General features: G+C 42.6%; 1 protein-coding gene and 1 long non-coding RNA gene across 3 annotated transcripts in view; one reads left to right on the forward strand and one right to left on the reverse strand.

Annotated features, from left to right (window-relative positions):
- LOC135097073 (uncharacterized) overlaps positions 1–7,500 on the forward strand; it is a 122,598-nt gene that overhangs the window by 92,563 nt on the left and 22,535 nt on the right. For both annotated transcript variants that reach the window (XM_063998838.1, XM_063998839.1), the window contains exon 4: positions 4,984–5,126. The gene's annotated coding sequence lies outside the window, so the exon portion shown is untranslated. The remainder of the gene's footprint in view (positions 1–4,983; positions 5,127–7,500) is intronic.
- Positions 2,264–7,500, reverse strand: part of LOC135097076 (uncharacterized) — an 11,483-nt gene continuing 6,246 nt past the window's right edge. Inside the window, exons 3-4 of the long non-coding RNA XR_010265363.1 lie at positions 4,621–4,684; positions 2,264–2,581 (exon numbers count right to left, since the gene is read on the reverse strand). This is a non-coding gene — a long non-coding RNA (uncharacterized LOC135097076). The remainder of the gene's footprint in view (positions 2,582–4,620; positions 4,685–7,500) is intronic.

Genomic DNA, 7,500 nt, shown 5'->3' on the forward strand with positions numbered 1-7,500 from the left:
GAAAACAGCTGAGTGATGATACCACGTAGCATTTTACAGGAGAATCTGCCTCGCTGGGATGATGCCACGTACCATTTTACAGGAGAATTGGCCTCGCTGGGATGATGCCACGTACCATTTTACAGGAGTACTTTTAATAGCCGGAATAATGTTGTCGTGCAATGCTTGTTGGTAAATTACCTGCTTTTTAATGACACTTGTCTTGTTATAACACGCTGTAATACTCAACACTATTTCTCTCTCTCTCTCTCTCTCTCTCTCTCTCTCTCTCTCTCTCTCTCTCTCTCTCTCTCTCTCTCTCTCTCTCTCATAATAATAATAATAATAATAATAATAATAATAATAATAATAAGAGCGAGAGAGAGAGAGAGAGAGAGAGAGAGAGAGAGAGAGAGAGAGAGAGAGAGAGAGAGAAAATAATAATTTATTTATTTCTCTCTCTCTCTCTCTCTCTCTCTCTCTCTCTCTCTCTCTCTCTCTCTCTCTCTCTCTCTCTCTCTCTCTCTCTCTCATCACTACCACCATAATAATAATAATGATAATAATAATAATAATAATAATAATGATAATAATGATAATAATAATAATAATAATAATAATAATAATAATAATAATAATAATAATAATAATAATAACACACAAAGGTGGTGCATCACAGCGTCACAGACTCACAGAGGATGTGTAGCCGAGGCAATGACACGTGGACGGCGCTGATGGCGGCCAGAACCTCTTGGGCGTCTTGATCACACACGGCCAGGCTGAGCACCCCCAGGTCCCGCCACTCCTGCAGCAGCTGTGTGCCGGCACCACTTAAGTGACCCATGAACCTCTCAAGGTGACTCCTGTAATGGCCGAGTGTTGTGCACCTGTGTGTTGCCTGGACACACACACACACACACACACACACACACACACACACACACACACACACACACACACACACTACTTATCTGTTTATTAATTTCTTTATTCACTGTTCCATAATAGTACTGATAAAGATAACTCCTCCTCCTCCTCCTCCTCTTCCTCCTCCTCCTCCTCCTCCTCCTCCTCCTCCTCCTCTTCCTCCTCCTCCTCCTCCTCCTCCTCCTCTTACCAGGGGTCAATGTTGCAGGGGGTAAACAGGGTACGGCGTCCCTCATAGGGAAAGTACTCTAACTCAGTGGAGTGAACGGAGCTGGGGCTTGATTGACTGCTACCTTCCTAGAAAGCGCCAGGCAAGGCTGCCGCACCACCCCACAGACTTTCACACTGTGGCTCCACCTACACACATAAACACCTCATTACATTAACGTCAAGCTTATACACACTCCCCTCACAAACACAAGTAGACGTAGTCTGATACTTCGTTTCTCTGTCCCTAGAAATTCCATGTGGTTTTTCAATACCACATGGTACATTTCCATTTTCCGGCCAGCTTCGGCTGGTGGGATGGGTGGGTGGGGAGGAGCCTTCTACTTTACTATCCTGTCTCTCATACTATGTAGTTAGTATACAATAGTTAACCAAGCAACCTAGTAAGGATCCCAGGGTCTGTTGTTGCTTGGTCTTTCCTTTGTATTCCTTTGTATTTGTATATTCTTCCTGTTCTTCTTCGTCCCCCTCCTCCTCATTCTTCCTCTTATTCCTCGTCTTTTTGTTCTTCTTCCCCCTCCTCTTCATCTTCCTCTTCCTCCTCCTTTTCTCGCCTTCCTTCTAGCTCTCCTTTTCCTCTTCGTTCTCTTATTCCTCCTCCTCCTCCTCCTCCTCCTCCTCCTCCTCCTCCTCCTCCTCCTCCTTCTCCTTCTCCTCCTCCTCTTCTTCCTACTACAGACCTATCAGCCTTACATCTGTAGTATGTAAGCTGATGAAAACAGTAATTTGGAATAATTTAGTGAAATATCTACAAATAAATGATTTAATCAATGACTCACAGCATGGCTTCCGAAACAGACGTTCTTGTCTAACTAATCTTCTTGGTTTCTTTACGACGAAACAAAGGCAGTAGATGTAGTGTATCTAGATTTTCAAGAAGCTTTTGACAAAGTTCCGGCTACTAGCTAAATTGAAGTCACATGGTATAAATGGAAAACTTCTCAATTGGCTGTCTCAGACTGGCTGTCTGAGAGAAAGCAGCGCGTTGTTTTAAATGGTAAATTTTCAAACTGGCGAGAAGTTTTAAGTGGTGTACCACAGGGATCTGTGCTCGGCCCTGTTCTTTTCCTTATTTACGTTAATGATATCGATGAGGGCCTCACCTGTAAAGTATCTAAGTTCGCTGATGATACAAAAAATAATGAATAAAGTAGTCACGTCAGAGGATAAGCAGCACTGAACTGTGGTTCAGTGCTGCTTTCTTTTGTTTGTTACTCATCGTGCCATAGTTGGCTGTCGAGCCTTGAGGGAGGTTGTCAAGGTAGTCAATGAGGGACTGGCCCGGCGGCGTGGCGGGGGCGTTCAGCGCGCCGCGCTTCAACACGAAGGTCAAGACGTCCTTGCCTGCGTTCTCCATCAGGAAGATGAGCTTCGCGCGACGGACGCAAACTTTCGGAGCGGCGGCCATGGTGGAGGGCTTGGAACGACAGTTCCTCTCGCCAGCAGCCTGCAAAGAAATTTCCCAAGTGAGGAGCAGGGCAGGAGAGACGTGGCCTGCAAGGCTCAGTGCGGGAGGGAGGGAGTTGAGCCTTGAAGTGGCCGGCCTGAGCACCGGGATGTGGGGACAAGACAAAGAGGTGGATGGGAGTAAGAGACACTGTGACACACGGCATGGCACGTGTGTTGTGGCCAAACCATTTGACAAGACAATACGAGGCAAGACTTGACTGTGTGTGTGTGTGTGTGTGTGTGTGTGTGTGTGTGTGTGTGTGTGTGTGTGTGTGTGTGTGTCCGTGCAAGTAAATAAGTAAGTAATTAAGTAAATAATCAAGTAAGCAAAACTGTATTGGTGAGCACAATACAAAGTATTTCAAGGTGTACATAGAATACACAGTCACGTGAGCCGAGGCTCTCTCACGGTGCATTGTACAATATAGCAGAGGGCAGGAGTGCAAACAAATTATAATGTACAACAACATAATGAATTGTATTGTACAGCGGCAGTACCGCGCCGCTACAGAGAAGATAAACACTAATACAAGTGTCTCACACTAACTTAATAATAATAAAATAATGATGATAGTAACAATAACAACAAGAGTAGTGATAACAACAATACTAATAACTACACCAACAACAACAACAACAACAGCAACAATAATAATAATAATACCAATAAGAATATTATTAGTAACAAATAATAGTAACTAACATTAATAAACATAATTAATAACTAATACTGGTAACTAGGGCAACAACAACAACAATAAATACCAACAACAACAACAACAACAACAACAACAACAACATAATAATAATAATAATAATAATAATAATAATAATAATAATAATAATAATAATAGTAACAATGATAACAACAACAAATGCGATGACTGCAATAAATAGCATCAAAATCACAGCTTTTGTTGATGAAGTGGTTACTTTTTAACCTGTTGTTTGTTTGAACATTTTATCAGTTGTAAGAAGAACTTTGTCTATCAAGAGGCAAACTGTTCACAACAGTTTTGGTCCAACTTGTCACACTGTTTGTGAATAATATTGTTGTCAGTATCGCACAAATAAGGTTAACGTTGTTACTTCTCGTGTGAGAAACATTTTCTGCCAATTTGAATATTGCATTATGTCCAAGATTTTCATGTATTAATAACAATGTGAAGTACTTATGAATGAAGGGAAGCCTGCAAATACTGAAGGCTGAGGAAGCTTTGGATGCAGACTCTTTACGGAAAATGTGCAGTGAAGAATTCTAATTTGCGTTCTTGTTGCTTTTGTTAAAAAGACGGCCATGTAGATGCCCATGTAGGAAGGCAGTGCATGAGATGTGGGCAGCGTGAAGTACACTGCGTGTCACTCACTGCTTCAGCTGTTACATTACCCACAATTCTTTTTAAAATGCCAGTTGTTTGAGAGACATTTAAACGTGTGTGTGTGTGTGTGTGTGTGTGTGTGTGTGTGTGTGTGTGTGTGTGTGTGTGTGTGTGTGTGTGTGTGTGTGTGTGTGTGTGTGTTTGTGCGTGCGTGCGTGTGTGCGTGCGTGCGTAAACCGTATGCATTTTTGGCAATGATTTCTTTGGCGGAAAAGATGCCCACCAGTACACAGTGGAGTGGTCTCCCCTCGTTTCACAGGGCGTGAACTCCAGCTTGAAAAGACTCCTCGATAAAGTTCATGACATGTTTCAATATTTGCCTCCCTATTAAGTATATAGATGTTTTACACAAAAGGCTCCAAAACCCACACATTTCTCAAACAGTAATCAACTCGACAAGACCCAAAAATCAGTTGAACAGAGAGCTTCCTAAACCGTAAGCTCCGCCCTCTGTTCCGGTGAGGATATAGACAGGCGGACAGATGTGGATGCAGACAGACAGAGACAGACAGACAGACAGGTAGATAGACAGATTGTGTTTAGTCTTTGTGGTATATAGCCTTGCCTCGTTAGTGCCTCATTTTCTACTTTCTAAGTGTGTCCAGTAGAAAACACAGTGAAAACAATTACCAGGAAAGAAAAGAGTAAGTGTACTCACCTCAAGAGTGCAGGTGTGTACACTCCAGGAGACGGGAGGAAGGAAGGCGCGAGGAGGGAGGTGCCTGTGGGGAGAGACACACTGTGCTTCATGCTCTTACATTTATACTCCACAAGCACAAGTCTGTATCTGTGTACATCTATCTATCTGTATCTATCTGTATAAACAGAGAGACAGACAGACAGAGAGAGAGAGACGTTTTTACATTTTGCCTTACTGTCTCAAAGAAGATAAGAAAACTAAGAAGCCGCTGACCCCGCCTGCCCTGGAGCGAGACCAAGGGGGAGAGATAGAGAGAGAGTCATCCAAAAAATGTACTCACTGTTTGACTCGCTATAATTCATTGATATTTTTTTTTTTCAGAAGCAGTTGGCCAAAATAATAATGGCAGAAGTAAGATTAAGATTTGAAGAAGGGTCATCTGTCATAAAGTGTTACTGGAAGCACGAAAATGTCAAAGAAGTGCAAAGACAATTCAGAAGACACTTTGACAGGGATCCACCAAGGTGACGCGCCATTGCTCGCATCACAGCTAAGTTTGCACCAGATGGAACTGTTCACGACCTTCATTAGCATGCCTGTGTAGTAGTAGTAGTAGTAGTAGTAGTAGTAGTGGTAGAGGTAGTATTCGTGATTTCTCACTACTACTACTACTACTACTACTACTGTTGCTACTACTACTATGTGAATATTAATATTAATGCCTTAAGAATTGTTGCAAAAACAGCTGCAGTATTAGCATTTATATTTGTAATAGTAGTAGTAGTAATAGTAGTAATAATAGTAGTAGTAGTAGTTATTGTTGTTATATTGTTATTATGATTGCTATCAATAATATCACACACACACAATAGTAGTAGTAGTAACAGTAGTAGTAAGAATAGAAGCAATAGTAATTTTAATAATTTAGTATAATTTAATGATTTAATTAATTTTATTTATTTATTGATTGATTTGATTTGATTTATTTATTTTTTATTTATTTTTTTTTTGTGTGTGTGGATATGAGTGTGTTCGTTGGTTGAACAAGTCCCTGTATATTAAGTAGACCTTTGTGTGTCGCTCAAGTACCGAACGGCCTGGAAACACTGAGCCAAAGGGACGCCGCTCAGTCTGCAGCCAGTGTGACGGCGTATCTTGTGTGGTGCGCCTGTGTATCGCATTGTGTTCCTCCTCAAAGACTTAGTGGTGATCAAGATAACCAGGATTGGTCAAGCCCTCCCTGAAGTGTACCAGGTGTGTTGAGTAGCCGCCAAGTGTACAGCCATACGTGTGTTGTGTACATGTGCATGTTGTGTACAGAAAGACCTTCTGCTGGTGTTTTGTTAGTCCCATCATGCCGCTGGCCGGGAAACTACACTTGCCACCATCTCAGACAGGACGCCATCTTGTTCTATCAGTCCGAGACGCTTCCTATCCCCCCAATCTCTCTCTCCCCACCACCCGCCAGCCACTCCTTCCCACTTCCGCCAACAGCAGCTTCTGGCCGCCCACCAGCCAGCAGCCCCTTCACGGCCACTACCTGCCGGCACGCCTTCCTGCCCTTACCCCCTCCCTCTCCTTCCCCCCCTCCCTTCAACCCACTCCTTCCTAACCGCCATTCGCAACCCACTCATGCCAGGCCCCTACCAGCAACCCACTCCTTCCCGCTCCCCGCCTGCCATCCACACCTTCCCGCCCCCCACCCACCATCCACTCCTGGCCCCCACCCGCCTCACGTTCCTTTCCCCTTTCCGCCGTCCACACACGAGGTGCTCTCCTCGCCCCCTCCTCCCCACTCACGACATCACGGACGGCGGTGACAGTGACTGGCTGGTGTGAACCGCACCTCACACTCGCTCTACCTAAATGTTACTACTACTACTACTACTACTACTACAATTACTAGTGCCACTACAATTACTTCTGTTACTACTGCTGCTACTACTACTAATACTACTAATACTAATACTCGTTCTACTTCTACTTTTACTACTAATACTAATATTAGTTCTACTACTACTACTACTACTACTATTAAGATAACTGTTACTTGTTACTATTACTACTTTTATTAGTACTACTACGACTATTATCATTATTATTATTACGATTACTCTTACTACTTTGACTACTATTACTACTACTACTACTACTACTACTACTACTACTACTACTACTACTGCTACTACTACTACTTCCTTGCAAGCCTCCCTGTCCGCTTTACCGTCATTCCTTGATTCATATTTTTTATTATTATTATTATTATTATTATTATTATTATTATTATTATTATTATTATTATTATTATCATTATTATTATTAGTGTGTGCGTGTGTGTGTGTGTGTGTGTGTGTGTGTGTGTGTGTGTGTAGGATTACAGATAAAAATACTATTCATGGACACCGTAATTTATTCACGTAAATAAATAAAAAATCTTACAGTGTACTCCTCTCTCTCTCTCTCTCTCTCTCTCTCTCTCTCTCTCTCTCTCTCTCTCTCTCTCTCTCTCTCTCTCTCGTCAGCTGTTTTCAAGGTCGCTGGGCCTCGCTGCCCTCCTGCCTGGCTTGTATGATGCCACGTAGCATTTTACAGGAGTACTTTTAATCACCGCAGTAATGTTGTCGTGCAATGCTTGTCGCTAAATTACGTGACTTTTAATGCCACTTGTCTTGTTATAACACACACACACACACACACACACACACAGTTGTTTGCCTGCTCTCTCTCTCTCTCTCTCTCTCTCTCTCTCTCTCTCTCTCTCTCTCTCTCTCTCTCTCCTCCACCCGTGTATCCTCCTCCTAATAGTAGTAAATCTATTATTATTATTATTATTAGTAGTAGTAGTAGTAGTAGTAGTAGTAGTAGTAGTAGTAGGAGGAGGAGGAGGAGGAGGTGGAG

This window comes from Scylla paramamosain, unplaced genomic scaffold, assembly GCF_035594125.1.
Source record: "Scylla paramamosain isolate STU-SP2022 unplaced genomic scaffold, ASM3559412v1 Contig11, whole genome shotgun sequence".
Taxonomy (NCBI): Eukaryota; Metazoa; Arthropoda; class Malacostraca; order Decapoda; family Portunidae; genus Scylla; species Scylla paramamosain.